Genomic DNA, 18801 nt, shown 5'->3' on the forward strand with positions numbered 1-18801 from the left:
ACCCACACGGTTGTTTGCGTAGTAGACTATAGACTAGAAATAGTGCTGGGGACAGCTTTGTTACCTTTAAAACCGAGACATCTGGCATGTGTGGTTATTCAGTAAAACCCTCGACCAACGGAAAAGGTAGTGTTGTCCTAACTTTTATCTGGCGAAGGTAACATGTGTGCCTCTATCAATGATGTACTGTCTAAACAGAGTGCAATTGAAAGAGATATCGCTGATTTAAAAGAGTGCATGCGCAGCTTCGAAACTCAACCAAGTACTTTAAGTTTATTGGAAACTGATATAACTAACGTCAAGAAAACAGCAACCGATTTGCAATACAACGTCTCCAGTATGGAATGTAAAGGAGATGAACTAGAAAACAGAGGTAGAAGAAACAATTAGATCGTGTACTGCCCAAATGAAGAAGACGGGGAGTCAAACGACAGTCTCTTGAATGCATTATTATTATTAAACATCATTATTTTCATAAATGACGTAGCAGAAATCATTGGCGATACTCAAGTTAAACTTAGAATGCATGCAGACGACTGCGTAATCTACAACACCATCTCTGATGCTCATGATCAGGTTGCGCTAAATAACGTTTTTTCATTGTTTTGTAACTGGAGTGAAACCTGGCAAATGTCTATCAACTTAAAGAAGACTGTGGCAATGACCTTTTCAAACAATAAACAACCCCTTTATTTTACTTATACTAATGACGGGGTCGGTCCAATACATGTTACGGAGTTTAAGTACCTCGGTGTAACTCTAGCGTCAAATTTAAAATGGCGCAAGCATGTTGAAATGATCTGCAATAAGGCTCGTCGAAAACTTTGGTATCTCCAGCGCACGTTAAGCAACTCAACAAGAGAATGCAAATTGACTGCGTACAAAACTTTGGTCAGGCCCCTACTAGAATATGCATCGGTTGTTTGGTCACCTCACCTCAAGCACGACATAGCTATGTTAGAATCTGTCCAAAAAAAAGCAATCAGGTTCATTTTTTGTCGCTATGACCGGCAATTCTCGCCTACTTCGCATGCACACGTTTTAACGTTGCAATCTCTCGAACATCGGCGTAATTCTGATCGCGTTATCCTTCTTCATAAGATAGTTCACAGCGGCTTGAGTGTTGTGGCGCCGATTTCTTTTGTTGCAGCTTCTGCACGCTGTACTCGACGATCTGATCCCCTGAACATTGTGCCCTTCAGGTCGAATATTGATTCTTTTAAGTTTTCCTTCTTTCCACGGACGGTGGATTTATGGAATAAACTTGATGGGTCTCTGCGCAGACTCGGTACTGAGGATTTTGAAAAAGAATTGCGTAATTATGTATTCTGGTAATGTTTTCTAGTATTCTGGTGAATTTTGTTAAAAGTACTTGAAATTGTATTTTTTTTATTGTTACTCTGTACTCACTCCTGCTATGTCTCAGAAACTGAGACAGCAGTATTTGTAAATAAAAAAAATAAAGAATTTGAGACCAAAATCACCTCACAAAGTGTCAGTTGGCCAGTGCCGTCAGCGCCTTCGCAGACGGAGGGGCAGTATGGAAACGCTGGTAAGACGAGCCGCATCGGAACCAGCTGCGGAAGAAGACGACTACGACGAAGGAGGCAGCAGTGGCTCGAGCGCGTTCACGCGGTTGCGCCGAGGAACGGCGACGCTCGGTCCAGGATTGGCCAACAAAGACCTGCGTTCCGAGCGTGAGAGCCGCCGTAGCCCAATGGACAAGGCATCGGTAGTCTAAACCGAGGGTTGCGGGGTCGAGTCCCGCCGGCGTTGCACTTATTTTGCGTTCGTGCTTCTCGTTTTTTTTTCGTAAATCATCATCTGCGCCACTTAAAATGTTCAGTGAAGGAAAGCACAAATGAGAGCATACGTCGTCTCTTACTTTTGCTACAGCCGAAATGTTGATAAAGCCTTGGACATAGCTTCTTCGGTTCTTATAAGATGTTGTTTGTGCAGGAAGTATCAGATTTTAAAGCTCATTTTTGTACACAATTTTTGTCATATGCGTCGCCATGCATATTGTTGAGAGTGGCAAACTCTGCAGCATTAGTATTTTTATGAGACAATGCAGTCAATGATTGATCTGTCTTGTAAAGAAACTTCAATGTAGTTCGCCTTAGGGGAGCTAGTTTTGTTCACCTCAAATATAGACGAGGATTCCCGCTTGTTCGAAGCTCAGAACCAGTCATCCTTTTATTCTTGTTGTTATCGTGTACCTGAGTATTTCTGGCGCATATCCAAAGTTGACGATTGACGATTATTCGCGTGTTAATTTGGGTGTATAAACTAGGGAAATAATAATTTGAACATTGCAACTTTACAAATTACATTTTTCTGAAAGGGAAAAGTCAATTGCGAAACATTACGCAGGCATATAATTTTCGTTTTCTTTTTGTCTGAATACATGTTCGTTGTGCACCCCGAAAAGAAACGAGATGAGGCCTGTCGGGAAATCGCTGTGGAAGGTATTTGCGAAAAATACCCCTCAAATTCACCGCAATATATACTTAGGCTGCAGACGAATGCGCTGTTCGTAAATACTTTTTTGTTAGCCTTTTGTAGTATTTTTACATTCCTTTAACCAGGCATGTCGGCGTGTTTAAGCGGGTCATGAAACAATATATTCGCCTAAAGCCTTTGAAACGTTTTTAAAGTACGGTTTGGCATCAAATGCTGATTTGTGATTAAGACATCATGGATGCCGACGAATTCACCAGCTGTTCATGTCCTTGACAGTGTCTTCCTGGTAGGTTCGAAGAAAAGCATGTTTTTTCGACGTCATGGCGATCACCTTTTCTGACCTGAATAAAGTTGATTTTCTTCCTTCCTTTGACCCTGGGCTATAACTGCTATAAATGTGTTTTTCTGCGTACTTCTATTAGCAGAATTTGTCACAAAAATAACAACATTCCTGTACACCGAAAAACAATTATTTCTGTTAGCTCGAGGCATCTTACTACTAGGGTGAAGTGCCTAGCTCAGGGCCCCATTGGCTCACGCCGCTCCACGTGCCTGCTGGATAATTCGTCGCTGCTTCTGCGCCTCCGACGTGGTCAACGCTGCCTAAAAGGAGGAATATGAAGGTGCGAGGGGTGGGGTGGGGGTAGGATTTATGCGGAGGGTGTGGACATTCACAGGATAAGAGATACGCTGTGGGTTTGCGCCACAAAAGCGACTAAAGAAAAAGATTGCCAAGTGTAGTAGATTGGAAAGGGCAAAGAGGTAGGATATGCGCTTTAGCTCATCGGCGCTTGCCAGTGCCAGCGGAAGCATTGGCGATGCCTGGAGGATTGTTTTTGTAGCCAGTGCCATACTCCGTCACATTGTGAAATTGCATTGCGCACAGTCTGTTTAGCTCTTTCTGTAGAAGCCTATCAACGGGAAAATAAAATTATGCAAGCTTCATTGAAGTGGATTGCCAAATATAGGAAGGTTACACTGCTTTGTATTAAGCTGTGCTTGTCGTGTGTTTTTTTTTTTCTTGCTTAGCTGAATCATCATCCTGCCGTGCGACATTTGCCTGCCTGCACCTCACAGTCCCGCGAAGGCACACCGGTTCTTTTGCATGCACATCTGAGTCAGCGTGTGTCTCGTTTGCGTCGTGTGTACCAGTGATAGTTATGTTTGTCATCTAAGAGTAAATGTCCAAGAAATTCTGATCCCTGCATAGAAACACCGCTTTCAGTGACGTATATTCTTGCCGGAGCACTGCGGGAAACGTCACTGCCTCCACAGACTCGAGGGCACACTGTGTGGAAAGCTTGGTCGCACTCTGGAAGAAATGAATAAGTAATATTTTACTACCGATAACTCCAGTCGCACGCTGCGGATTCGTGAAATGGTGATCCAGGCTACCACATGTCTACCACAATGCACATTACGAGATAAGGTATGGCAGGGCCCCTTGTGAGTGTAGCTTCGAGGAACAATAATTGCGCCACTTTTATTTCCAACGACACGAAGGGGGCTGGCAGATGGAGTATCACACAGTTGTATAAAAGTTTAAACATCGATAAAGTAACCCAGAAAGACTCTCCAACCTTGGAACAGTACGACCTATCTTCTTCAACGGCCTTCCGCTATAACAAATCCTCCTATCGAAAAGTTGTCCAGCCTTTCTGAGGCGCCTTATCCCTGTTTGTGACTTTTATACCACCTTTACATATAACAGTGCTTCCTGAAAAAAACAATTATGGAAATACGCCCAAGAACAACGTCTACTGTGCTTGAGACACCAGGTAAATCAGCTGCTGACGACATTACAGCCTCATCGCTCGCCTCTCAATCTGCTGAGCAGGGGAACATTGCTAAGTGAAATCAGACGCTTACGAAAATATGCAACTACAGACTTCGTGCTGTTGCGGCACGGTGCAAGCACACGAACAAGCCAGCGAGGAGATGCGCTCATGACTAGTGTTCCCTCGTTGCAGGGAGCATATGCAGGGGTACTGGTGATTTGTATCTCAGAACTGCACCACGCCGAAGGCTGTAACGCAATGAAAAATAACCACCAAGAAAAAAAAAATCACAAGCACTGTGAACTGAAAGCATGCTTGGTGTGGTAGAGAATTGCTCGCATGAGTTATATTCTAAACAGCCAAGCACTACACTTATATGTTTGCGTAAATAAATATATATATATATATATATACATATATATATATATACGTAATAAAGACTGCAACCGACCAAACTGTCAAGCGCTTCTTATGCCAAAAAAGGAGACGCCCCAGCTATTGAGCGAAGCAGTTGAAGAACACGAAAGATAAGATGGCTATACACAAATGAAAACGACGAAGCACGTTAATAGTGCTTACAATATCTTCCCCCCCAAATGGAAGGTGCTAGCCTGGCCGCAGATTAGAGATTGTCTAAACGGGGAGTGAAGGGCTTCATCCGCGAGACGTGAATAATTTCGGCATTCCGGCAAGGCCGATCAGTGACAGAGTGTAGTGGGCGGACGAGATAGTTCACTGTAGATATTTGCTGCACAACGGTGTATGGGCCAATGTAGCGTTGAAGTAACTTCTCACAGAGGACTGAAGCGCGGACTGGAGTCCAAAGCAGGGCTTGGTCTCCAGGGGGAATATGGAGGTCGCGGCCTTTGTTGTCGCAGCGACGTTTGCGCTCAGCTTGGGTAGCTCCTGTGCTTCGCTGGGCGATTTAACAGCAATGTGCAAGTCGGGCAGTAAAATCTTCTGGAAGGGACGCGTTAGGCGAAGAAGGTGCTCAAAATAATTCTCTGTCGAATATGGTGGAAGGAGATCGTCCATACACAAGGAAGAAACGGCTGTAGCCGGTAGTCCGTTGAATAGCAGTATTATATGCGAATGTCGCAAAAGGAAGAATTTTATTTCAGTCAGTGTTGTCAGGAGGGATGTACATGGAAATCATGTCAGACAGGATACGGTGGAAGCGCTCAGTAAGGCCATTGGTTTGCGGATGATAGGTGGACGGTATCAGTGGTCCGAAGAACTTCCTCTAGAACTTGGGAAATAAACGCCTTGCCACGGTCACTCACAAGAACGCGAGGGGCCCCATGGCGCAAGACGATGGAGCGCAAGAAAAAGTCAGCGACCTCAGAAGCGGTACCAGATCGCAGAGGGGCAGTCTCGGCATATCTTGTTAAATGGTCTATCGAAGTGACAATCCAACAGTGACCGGAGGGCGTCAAAGGCAAGTGGCCATATAAATCAATGCCAATAAATTGAACATGTGCGTCCGGGCTAGGGAGAAGTTGTAGTAAACCGGCAGAAGGGGTTGTCGGAGTCCATCGGAATTTGCCAATATTCTGACCGAATATCAAGGCCGGAGAAATACACCGCCACTTGTAGTGTGTCCAAAGCGTCGTTAATTCTAGGTATTGGATATACGTCCTTGCATGATATCTTACTGAGCGCTCGATAATCGACGCAAAAGCGAACGGAGCCATCTTTCTTCATTACCAGAACCACGGGAGAAGCCCAGGGGCTAGATGAAGATCGTATTATCTTCCGCGCAAGCATGTCAGCAACTTGTTGTTCAATGGCCTTTCGTTCAGACGGCGATACACGATAGGGGCGTCGTCGTATTATAGAGGAACCATCGGTTTCGATGCGGTGTGTAGCGGCAGAAGTTTGGCTCAACACAGGGGAACAGCTATCTAAACGGGCTTTGTGCTTCGCCAAGACCACGAGCAAGGCTTCGGACTGCGCGGCTGTTAGGTCACAACGAAGAACGGCTGGGGGAGCAAAAGCATCATCTAAACCTCAGGTTGGTGCTCGTGATGAAGAAGGGAAAAGCGTGACTTCAGAGATAGGTTGAGTTTCGGCGAGGGTTGCCACATTCATCCCTTTGGGCAGCATCATAGGATCTTGGGTCATGTTGCAAGCAGACAGACGGGCGCGTCGACGTGAAAACTGGATGAGACAGGCGGCAATGAGAATTCCGCGATAAATACAGCGGGAAGAAGAGGCGATTAGAGCGTCTCCATCAGCAATCTGACTGGACGGTACGGCTGCAACGTCTTCGTGATGAGAACGCAGGACGTAGTCTACCAAGATCACACATGAAGGTGAAGAGTCAGTAACAGGTGCAAGCGCTGTATCCGTGGTATGGACAACTTCCTCTCTACATAAAATGACGGCTGAAGCACAACGTAGGAAGCCCCAACCCAGTATAAGTTCATGAATACCCCTTGGAAGGATGATAAACTCAATGGTGGCGAATGCCATCGATGAGAATACGAGCAGTATACACTCTCCATCGGGGTGAATGAATGCATTATTAGTACCACGCAAAACAGTTCCAAGATAAGGCGTTTTTACATTCCGGAGCCGTGAACACAGATTACTACTTCAAAGTGTTGTTTACACTGGCTTTACTCAACAAAGTATAACAAAAACATAGACGTTTCGCCACCTATGCGGGTGGCATCGTCAGTACACAATGGCAACAAATGAGAAATACATCCTATTTATCGATAAATAGGATGTATTTCTCATTTGATAAATAGGATGTATTTCTCATTTGATAAATAGGATGTATTTCTCATTTGTTGCCATTGTGTACTGACGATGCCACCCGCATAGGTGGCGAAACGTCTATGTTTTTGTTATACTTTGTTGAGTAAAGCCAGTGTAAACAACACTTTGAAGCATGAGTTCCCCTGGCTTTTGGAACATTTTCTCACAGATTACTACGAAGACCAGAAACGACGACATCCGAATCGATGAGAGCTGACGCGGGAACACCTCCAACAGTTACATAAAGAATGTTGGCTAGGCGAACAGCAGGAATTCTTGAAGACCAATAGGAAGCAGTTTTCCCTCCAAAAACTGCAACAGTTAGTTTTCCAAGTGCTGGTCGGCAAGGTGGGAAGTGAGGCGAAGTGGTGATGTAGAGCGCCGGTAAGGCGAAGGAGAGCGACGTCTGGCCGAACGGGAACAATGAGGCAGATTAGGAGCAGCTGGAGGAGACGGAGAACGCTGCTGAGGGAGCGAGTACGATCCGGGATAGTAGGCGAGTGCGGTCTCTCTCGTGCTCAGCATAGCCTCGTCTTTTATTCTGCTGGCGATGGTGGCAGAAGCGAGATATATGGCCGCGTATAACACAGTAAAAACAAACCGAACGAGATGGACCCCACTGAGGGTAGGATGGCGCAGCAACTGCAGGGCTCTGGTTCCCATCGAAGTCAAATGGTCATAGGTAACCTCCGTAGGCACGGAGGTCACGGTAGCGGTGGTTAGCAAAGCAACATCCCCGTAGGTAGGTGGGGGGCGCCCTACCGGAGCAAGATACGTCATGGGTGTAGTCATCGCTGTCAACTCTTGCTTCACGGCCGCGCGCAAGTCGAAAATGGTGTTGGGGCATGTTGTGGCGACGCAGGATGCGATTTTGTAGAACGAACATGTGAAGGCATGGGTCCGGCAGATCAGAGAGCATCCGTTGGATAATGTGCCGTAACCATTCATCGCGTGGTTGTTCAGCACCAATGTCTTTGAAGCCGGAGAGCGCGAAACGCAGATTGGAGCAACATCCACTGAAACCGTCCGGTGCATCGACGGGATGACGAGACCGGCAGTCGGCGTCCTCATGTAGACGACCCTACTTGTAGACCACATTGTATGTGTATTCTTGCAGCCGTAGAGCGCAGCGACCGAGAGGTCTGGTGGGTTCCTTGAGGGAAGAAAGCCAACAAAGGGCGTGGTGATCGGTTGTAAACGTAAATGATCCACCATATATTTAGGGTCGGAACTTGCCCACCGCCCAAATGAGAGTGACACACTCGATCTCGGTAATCGAGTAATGAATTAAATTAAGGGGGTTTTACGTGCAAAACCACTTTCTCATTGTGAGGCGCGCCGTGGTGGAGGACTCGGCAAGCTTCGACCACCTGGGATTCTTTAACGTACACCTAAATCTAATACATGGGTGTTTTCGCGTTTCGCCCCCATGGAAATGTGGCCGCCGTGGCCGGGATTCGATCCCGCAACCTCGTGCTCAGCAGCCGAACACCATTGCCACCGAGCAACCACGGCGGGTGGTAATCGAGTAATTGCGCTCGCCTGGAGAGAGGAGGCGGCTGGTGAAGGCGATAGCGCGGCTGTGCCCACATTGGCATTGAGCTGACATTGCGCCGAAGCCGGAGCCACTGGCGTCAGTGCCAATTTGTGTCGGAGTGGAGGCGTCAAAATTGGCGAGCGCAGGAGGTGTGGTCAGCAGCGTTATGAGCTACGAGAAAGCAGACACTTGTTCAGAGCCCCAGCAGAAAGGAACGCCTTTCTTCAGGAGGTCAGTCAGGGGACGGGCAACATGGGCGAAATTTTCCACAAACAAGCGGAAGTAATAGCAAACGCCAAGAAAGCTTTAAACAGCTTGGACTCAACTTGGTACGGGGAAATTCTGCACAGCATGAACTTTAGCGGGGTCGGGGCAAATGCCTGACTAATCGACGAGGTCTCCGAACATGGTTAGTTGGCTCTGACATTAGTGGCACTTGGACGAGTTGGGCTGCAAGCCAGCGGTGCGTAAAACAGAAAGAACCGATGAAAGTCTTTCAAGATTGTCGCAACATTTGAAGAGAATACGATGACGTCATCCAAGTAGCGCAAAGAGATAGACCATTTCAAGCCACGCCAGAGCATGTCCATCATCCGTTCAAAGGTCGCCGGGGCATTGCACAAGCCAAAAGGCATTACCCTGAACTGATATAGGTTGGGTGGTGTGAGGAATGTGGTCTTTTCACGGTCCGTTTCACCCACGGCTATTTTCCTACATCCAGAGCGAAGTATATCCACGAAAAATAAGTGTCGCCGTGGGAACAATCCAGAGCATCGTCAATGCGGCGAAGTGGATATAGAACTTTCTTGGTGATCGTTCTTAGAGGACGACAGTCAATGTCGAGCGGCGAACAGGTGCTGCATTGCCGGTATTTATACGATGCTTCACGACCGTACTGCGACCCAAAGGGCGATCTTTCACGTTGAAAATGTCGGAGTACGACTCGAGGAGGACACGCAGCTCGGTGGCTTGTTGGGTTGGGAGGTCCAGTGCAATCATCTTTGCAATGTCGTCCGGCTGGGCACATGGAGAAGGTGCAGATTTAGCTATGGTCGAATACGCGCAAATAGATAGAGCGGAAATGTGGCATTCGTGTGACGCTGACAACGTGGCAAGAGACATGCCTCAAGGAAGTACTTGTGAGCACTGCCAGATATTTAGGACGGGAAGGCATGTCCGATTGTTCGCTACAGAAACCATGGTGTGTGGGAAGAAGCCATTGTGGGAAAGCAGGACTGATGTCGCGGGAGTAAGGACATAGTCTCTGTCAGGTAGAATTGGGCAGGATAAAACAGTGATGCAGGTTACTGCTAGCTGCTAGAGACGGGAGGCGAATAAAATGCTCATAACAAATCTGAATAGGAGCTTCAGCAGGAAGGTCAACGGGAAGGGGTAGGTCAAGTTGTACAACACCGGCTGAACAGTCAATCAGGGAAGAATGGGCAGTCAAAAAGTCGAGTGCGAGGATCACATCGAGGATCACACTAAACAAAACGCAGCCAAGCGCAGCCGGAGTTCCTTCGTCGGCGGTGCGGAGCAGTCGAGTCGGAGCAGGACCAAGTACTTTCTAAGCGTGTTCGAAGCTCCGCACTCATGATGGAAATTTGCGCTCCCGTGTCGATGGGTGCAGTAACGGGAAAACCATACACGTCCACGTCCAGAAGGTTCCGATGAGCAGGTAGGGTCAACAGAGGAATTTCAGGCCGGGGTGCTAGAGCAGCGTGACCTCCATAAACAGCCTCAGTTGGTTTCGCGTCGGAGAGCGGCGACGGTAAGCTGTGGACGGGGAGCGACGCAGCTGGGGCGAATGAGAGCGGCGACTGTGTGGTAATGGCGAGCGGCTAGTCCTAGTGGCAGAAGCGTTTCCCGGTGCGTCTTGAACCTCGGTGGAGAGTGCAGATGGGCGAGGATTTAGTGTAGAGCGGTGGTAAGCAGGAACGCTTGGTCGAGAGTGGGCTGGTCAGGAAATTTGGCAGTGGCGAAATATATGGCCCACACATCCACAGTAAAAGCGGATGAGCCTATCGTCATGTGCGCGCCGTTCGGAAGGGTTGCGATGGGTCAGATATGGACCATATTAGCTACGGTTAACAGGGGCAGAGGCAGCAGACGAAGCAAAGTCAGGATGGTTGTCGAAGCAGATGGACGGAAGACTCCCGTTGGGAAGCTTTTGGTGAATGACCGAGTGAATGAGAGACACTACTGGCCGAGAATCGTCAAAGCACTGCGTCACTGGGGTAGTAGGAGACCCTGCTTCGATTTCTCGCCTGACGATACGTACGACGTTCATGGAGGAGGTGGGCGCACTAGGAAGACAAATGTCTTCGCGTGTCGATGAAGCGATGGTAGTTTGTAGACCCGTAAACTTTTCAACTATGCGGTTGCTCTTCGCTTCTTCAAAACGGCAACATTCGTTAATTATCTCATTGACCATTGTTATATTCTTGTAAACAAGCAGACTAAACGCATCGTCGGCGATGCCTTTTAAAACGTGGTTAACTTTGTCTTCCTCTGCTATATTATTATCCACCTTGCGGTAAAGAGCCAGGATGTCCTAGAAGCGCACTGCGTAAGATTCAGTGGATGTCTGTGGACGGGTCCAAAGGTCCTTTTTAGCAGCAGGTTGGCGGCCGACGGGCTGGCCGAACAAATTTCTTAGCTTCTGTTTGCACTATTCCCAACGTGTAATCTCTTCTTCGTGTGCCTCGAACCAGACTTGTGCTGTTTTCTTTAGGTAGAATATATTAGCCAGCATAAGCATGTTATCCCACCTGTTGTTTGTACTCACTCGTTCGTAATTCTGCAACCAGTCGTCGACGTCAACGTTGTCAATCGAGAAAAACATGCCAGTGTCGCGAGACTGGGCCAGGATGACTGTCAGAGGCGACGACGGGGCCGTGGTTGAAGTCTCTCCTTCGGATGACATGGCGGCCAGGTTAGATTCTCTGTGGAGCTCCGTATTGCGCAAGTGATTACGCAGTACCTCCACCAACGATCTTACGGGAATGAAGAAGCGTACGGCTATTAAGAAGCGTACGCGGCTAATAATGGATGTCTTTTATGGTGGATCCACATGACGGACAACTCCGCGACAATCCGTTCCGCGGACGCTAATTCCGCCACCCGTCCGGCTGTGAAGCGCATCTAGACGACGGACGGAGTGAGGAGACGACCGCGCCAGAATAATAAAGATGGCGGCACCGCCCGAAGTGGCGGCCGTCCACCTCGAACATTTCAAGTCATCGTGGTCCAATGTGTCGCGTAACTTTCAAACTAAGGCTTGTATTTGGTTTAAATGTGTGTCCAGAAGCTTCGACAGCAATTTATTCGTGATGAGTTGGCACCGTTTCCGAAAGCCATACTCACATTCTCGGCGTTTAGGCTTAAAAGTGGCCGTATTGGCTGAACATGGCCTCAAAGATGTTGCGGCGGCCTAGAATCGGTTCACGATTTTGCAACACAATAAATAATACAAAACAAAGTGAAGCTATATTCATGAATTTCAGTAAAGCATTCGACAAAGTAACCAAGAGCTAACAAAAATTGCAAATTAAGTTTGTTACTCACAAATAATAAGCTATTGAAATAGATAGAAGCATACCTAACCAACAGCTCCCAATAAGTTAGGATAACTGCGACACATTGCTTGCTGCTTGTGGCGTTCCCCAAAGATTCGTGCTGGGTCCTCTGTTATTCTTCCTTTATATACCTGACACTGGCAGTAATGTATCTGTCAAAATTAAGCTTTACGCGGATGACTGTATACTATATGCTGAAATTGCCTCATCTGAAGAACAAATCGTGCTAAATAGCAACTTTGGAAAATAGTTGGCTAGCGGCATCAATGGCAAATGTCTGTTAACTATGAAAACACCGCCTGTATGAGAATAACACTAAAGGAAAAGCCCATTCTCTTCCCATCTTTTGCCCGGAACACTTATAACTCTGAAGTATCTCACTATAAATACATCGGCCATACAAATATTTCGCAATCCTTCCAGCTCAAAACACACTGAAACGGTAATGACTAATTGTCTTCGCGAATTGCTCATCCTCAGAACGTGGTTAAAATACTTGGCACCAGCTGTCCGCCTCCTGACATCAAATACAATAGTTCGTTCTACTTTAGAATATGCATCGATCATTTGGGATCCCCACAGAAAAATAAACGTAGAAAATTAACAATTATTAAAAAAAGTTTACCGATTAATTTACCGATTTAGGGGGGGGGGTTATGCGGAGGGTGTGAAGGGCTCAAATTTCTATAACAGATCTTCTTAATCACTGTGGCTTCTCTTCGATTAGAGAACAAAATCGTGCTTCCCGATTAAAATTCTTTTTTTCAGCTAATGAATGGCCACTATTATACTGATACCTCGCACAACTTAACACCCTTAACTGGTTATGATACTCCTCATAAACACCCAAGGAAACCGTTAACACCGCATAGCAACTGCTTCAAACGCTCTTATCTGACAAGAACAACAGTTGATTGGAATGAACTTCCTGATGAAGTCGACTAAATTCTTAATGCAGTTTTCAGGCGCACAATCAATCTTGGCTCCATCGCACATAGTTTCCATGCTTCTTTTTTAATGCAATCTGTCCTTTATGAGTGTTGAATTCAAGCATCGGCATGATTGCTTGAACTGTATATTGACACGTGTACTTATCTTTATCGGGCAACCACGTTTCGCCGCTGAACAACTGTAATCGCAGAGCGAGGGACGCGCCTGCATGTATCCGACGTTTCTGGAAAGTTATCGACGCTTCTATCGGCGTGTCTGTTGTCGCCGAACCTTGTGTTATCAGATTTCATCGCGTGACACGAATGGTGTAGAACTTTGTGGAAGACACGCGGGTCCCATCAGTTAATCTGGAACATTCGACGACTGATCTATAAAAGCCGACGCGCTTGACCCGCTGATCAGTTTTCCGATGATCGCCGACCGTGTTCGCCGCTATCGTTGCGCTATAAGTGTAGCCTCTTTTTGTGGACACAGGTTCGCCCAATAAAAGCCAGTTTTGTATTTCACCGTATTGCTTCTTTCTTCACCGTCACTACCACGTGACATCTGGTGGAGGTGTTTTTCGTTCATGTACCGGACGCCCCCGACAAGCCGTGATCCAAGCCCGGCGCACAAAGAGAACACCAACGTAGTCCCGGAGCATCGAGCAAGCCGCCGTCTTCAACAGCTGCCCCAGGAGCACGGACTTCTACCTGAGAAGACCAAGAAGATTGTGGACAAGGCAACCCCAATGGCAGCCCCAGCGTCCCCCATCGTGCTGCAGCAGCCCAGGGAACCTCCGACGTTCCACGGATCAACATTCGAGGATCCGGAAACCTGGCTCGAAACGTATGAGAGGGTCGCTAAGTTTAACAGTTGGGACAGCGACGACAAGCTGCGGCATGTCTATTTCGCATTGGAAGACGCCGCCAGGACGTGGTTCGAGAATCGGGAAGCCACCTTAACGACGTGGGACCTTTTCCGAAGCGGCTTCTTGCACACGTTTATAAGCGTCGTGCGAAAAGAGCGAGCCCAAGTTCTACTAGAAACCAGAGTGCAGCTGCCAAACGAGACGATCGCAATCTTCACGGAGGAGATGGCCCGTCTTTTCCGGCACGCCGACCCGGAAATGTCGGAGGAGAAAAAAGTTCGCTTCCTGATGTGCGGCGTCAAGCAAGTCCTTTTCGCCGGACTTATTCGTAACCCACCGAAGACTGTGGCTGAGTTTTCTGCAGAGGCATCGACGATAGAGAAAACTCTGGAGAGACGCACCCGGCAATACAACCGCCAGGGGCACACGCCGCAGTATGCCATCCAAGGACTAGGTTCGGACGACCTTCAGGAGACCATCAGGGCCATTGTGCGCGAAGAACTGCGCAAGGTCCTGCCGTCGTCGCAGCCTCAAGTGGCCTCGATCGCTGACATCGTCAAAGATGAGGTTCAGCGGTCGCTTGGAGTTCCGGAGGTGCAACCTCAGTTACCGCAACCCCAGCCAGAAGCGATGACCTACGCCGCCGTCGCACGCCGTCAAGGACCCCCTCCGCGACCGCGCCAGGGCCCTGTCACGCCGCAGTTCCGTCGTCCGCCGCCGCCACCGCCAGCACGGCCACCCGTCGCCCAGCGCACCTACGCGAGGAAGACGGACATTTGGCGCGCTCCTGACCACCGCGCGCTCTGCTGCCACTGCGGAGAAGCGGGTCATGTGTACCGACGATGTCCCTACCGGGAGATGGGACTGCGAGGGTTCTCCGTGAATGCGCTGCGTCCACAGCTTGGCGAGCGCCCACGTGACATCGCCGATTACCTCGCCGCTACTCAGTGGAGCCCTCGACGGCCGTCCCGTTCGCCGTCACCAGGCCGCTACCTGTCGCCGCAGCGCCGACCATACACTGGCCCAGCCCGGGGCCTGTCAGCAAGCCCATATCCGGAAAACTAAAAGCAGCAACCGATGGAGGTGCGGTTGCTGTTCGTCGAACTGACGAAGATCCTCCGCCGCCGACGAAAACGACGAAGAAACTATCTCGACGACCTAATGAAGACACGCCGCAGTCCCGACGAAGTCAGCAAACCAAGACTACACCGACGAAAGACGACTTGACGACGCGACGTTCCAGTTTCAGTTCAACACGACGCAGCCGTGATCCGACGCCGAGACCTAACTGTAACGCCAGACAAAGAACCACCGACCTCGACGTGCTACTCGACGGCCACGCAGTCACCGCCTTAGTAGACACAGGATTCGATTACTCCGTCATGAGTGGATCCATCGCCGCCCAGTTGAGGAAAGTTAAGACTGCATGGGAAGGCCCTCAAATACGCACCGCTGGAGGACACCTGATTACGCCGACTGGGATCTGCACGGCAAGAATTACCGTTCATGACCGGACTTACCCTGCCACCTTCGTTGTCCTCCAACAGTGTTCACGAGACGTCATTCTCGGCACGGACTTCCTGAGTCAACATGACGCAGTCATCGACCTGAAGTCGAAGTCGATAACGCTGTCACAAGATCAAGCGATACCGCCGGAGAGCTGTCGTAGTCACCACGCCTTGAGTGTGCTCGAAGATCAAGTGAGCATCCCGCCGCGCGCCAGCATTATTATTTCCGTCGGCACTGAAACACCCGCTGACATAGAAGGCGTCATCGAGGGCGACCAACATCTACTGCTCGACCGTGAAATTTGCGGCGCAAGAGGGAGCGCTCGACTCCACGGAGGGCAGGTGGAAGTTATGCTCAGCAACTTCAGCCAAGAGTTCAAGCACATCAACAAGGGCACGACAATCGCATACATCGAGGAAATTGTGGAAACCAGCAATGCCTTTGTCCTCTCGGATTCAGCGGCATCTACCCCGATGAGCATTGTCCCCGAACCAGACTTCGACGTGAATCCAAGTCTTCCTATGAGTAAGCAGCAAGAGATCAGAAGTCTTCTCCGACGATACAAAGACTGCTTTTCGACGTCATCGAGGATTCGACAAACACCAGTTGCAAAGCATCGCATAATAACCGAAGAGAGCGCTCGACCACTCCGCCAGAGCCCTTACCGAGTTTCGACGCGAGAACGTGAAGCTATTAGGCAACAAGTAGACGAAATGCTGCGCGACGACATCATCCAGGCGTCGAAAAGCCCGTGGGCCTCTCCTGTAGTCCTGGTAAAGAAAAAGGACGGAACCCTACGCTTCTGCGTCGACTATCGTTGACTGAACAAGATCACGAAGAAGGATGTGTAGCCCCTTCCACGGATAGACGACGCATTGGATCGGCTCTGCAACGCTAAATACTTCTCATCGATGGACCTCAAGTCTGGCTACTGGCAAATAGAAGTCGACGAGAGAGATCGCGAAAAGACTGCCTTCATCACGCCAGACGGCCTCTACGAGTTCAAGGTCATGCCATTCGGACTGTGCTCGGCGCCTGCAACGTTTCAGCGCGTCATGGACACGGTGTTAGCCGGACTGAAGTGGCAGACGTGCCTTGTTTACCTGGATGACGTCGTTGTCTTCGCCGGAAATTTCGACGATCACCTTAGGCGGCTTGCGACAGTGTTAGAAGTGATCAAGTCATCAGGGCTCACTCTGAAGCCGGAAAAGTGCCGCTTCGCTTACGATGAGCTTTTGTTCCTAGGCCACGTGATCAGCAAATCAGGAGTACGCCCCGACCCACAGAAGACAGCTGCCATCGCAATGTTCCCGCAGCCAACCGACAAGAAGGCAGTGCGCAGATTCCTTGGCATGTGTGCCTACTATAGGCGCTTTGTCAAGGACTTCTCACGCATCGCGGAGCCGCTAACACATCTAACCAAATGTGATGTCGCGTTCAAGTGGGAAACGCCGCAGGCCAAGGCATTTCAAGAACTCAAACGACGCATGCAGTCGCCGCCGGTACTTGCACACTTCGACGAGGACGCCGATACCGAAATCCACACTGACGCCAGTAGCCTAGGCCTCGGTGCCGTCCTAGTCCAGAGGAAAGAAGGACTTGAAAGGGTGATATCGTATGCTAGCCGGTCGCTGTCAAAAGCGGAAAGCAACTATTCTACGACTGAAAAGGAATGCCTCGCCATCATTTGGGCTATAGCTAAATTCCGCCCTTACCTCTATGGCAGGCCATTCAAAGTCGTCAGTGACCATCATGCATTGTGTTGGCTAGCTAACTTAAAGGACCCTTCAGGACGGCTGGCGCGGTGGAGCCTCAGACTACAAGAATATGATGTCACGGTAATATACAAGTCCGGAAGAAAACACTCCGACGCCGACTGTTTGTCGCGCGCCCCCATCGATCCCCCGCCGCAAGACGACGAGGACGACGACGCCTTCCTTGGGATAATAAGCGCGGAAGACTTCACTAAACAGCAACGAGCAGACCCGGAGCTAAAAGGTCTCGTCGAGTATTTGGAAGGGAACACCGACGTTGTCCCTAGGGCATTTAAGCGCGGGTTGTCGTCATTCACGCTACAAAACAACCTGCTCGTGAAGAAGAACTTCTCACCAGTCCGCGCCAGCTACCTTCTTGTTGTACCGTCAGCGCTGCGTCCAGAAATACTGCACGCCCTACACGACGATCCAACCGCTGGGCACCTCGGATTCTCCCGGACGCTGTCGAGGATACAGGAAAGGTATTACTGGCCGCGTCTGACCGCCGACGTCGCCCGTTACGTCAAGACATGCGGAGACTGTCAACGACGCAAGACACCACCGACAAAGCCAGCAGGATTACTACAGCCGATCGAACCTCCTCGCCGACCATTCCAGCAGATTGGGATGGATTTGTTGGGGCCGTTTCCGATATCAACATCCGGGAATAAGTGGATCGTCGTGGCGACGGACTATCTCACCCGCTTTGCTGAAACTAAAGCTCTACCAAAAGGCAGCGCAGCCGAAGTGGCGAAATTTTTCGTCGAGAACATCCTGCTGCGACATGGTGCCCCAGAAGTCCTCATCACCGACAGAGGAACGGCTTTTACAGCAGAGCTCAGCCAAGCCATTCTGCAGTACGGCGTGTGACGGCGGCGTAGGTCATCGCTTCTATCGGCGTGTCTGTTGTCGCCGAACCTTGTGTTATCAGATTTCATCGCGTGACACGAATGGTGTAGAACTTTGTGGAAGACACGCGGGTCCCATCAGTTAATCTGGAACATTGGACGACTGATCTATAAAAGCCGACGCGCTTGACCCGCTGATCAGTTTTCCGATGATCGCCGACCGTGTTCGCCGCTATCGTTGTGCTATAAGTGTAGCCTGTTTTTGTGGGCACAGGTTCGCCCAATAAAAGCCAGTTTTGTATTCCACCGTATTGCTTCTTTCTTCACCGTCACTACCACGTGACATCTGGATTACAGTTGTTAAGCGGCGAAACGTGGTTGCCCGATAATGATAAGTACACGTGTCAATATTTGTATGAATCTACTTGTATGTTCTCACCCTGTTAAAATCTTGTAAAAGATACCGGTATCTATAAATATAATTGTCTGAACAAATAATAAAAAGGGGGCAAGCAAAAAGAAATAGAAACCTTATCGACCCTGGCCTATTGACAAACTAGAGTTTGCATGAACAAAAGAACAACTCTATACAAAGGCAAAGTCGTCTATAAGAAGTCTGTAGATTACTATAGACAGCATAAACTCTTGTTTTAAGGGATGGTGGTAACGGGAGTAATGATTTTTTTTCCAGCACGCCGGCGCCTTCAGTAGTGCTGCAACAACATTGAAATCAGTTGGTAGGCTGGTTCTTTTATACGAAAGGCTGG

At 49.0% G+C, this 18801-nt stretch overlaps 1 long non-coding RNA gene across 1 annotated transcript in view; it reads right to left on the minus strand.

The window, feature by feature from the left end:
* Positions 1–1575: 1575 nt before the first annotated feature.
* LOC139051514 (uncharacterized) overlaps positions 1576–18801 on the minus strand; it is a 31278-nt gene continuing 14052 nt past the window's right edge. The window contains exon 3 of the long non-coding RNA XR_011509409.1: positions 1576–1684. This is a non-coding gene — a long non-coding RNA (uncharacterized lncRNA). The remainder of the gene's footprint in view (positions 1685–18801) is intronic.

This window comes from Dermacentor albipictus, unplaced genomic scaffold (genome assembly GCF_038994185.2).
Source record: "Dermacentor albipictus isolate Rhodes 1998 colony unplaced genomic scaffold, USDA_Dalb.pri_finalv2 scaffold_12, whole genome shotgun sequence".
Classification (NCBI taxonomy): Eukaryota; Metazoa; Arthropoda; class Arachnida; order Ixodida; family Ixodidae; genus Dermacentor; species Dermacentor albipictus.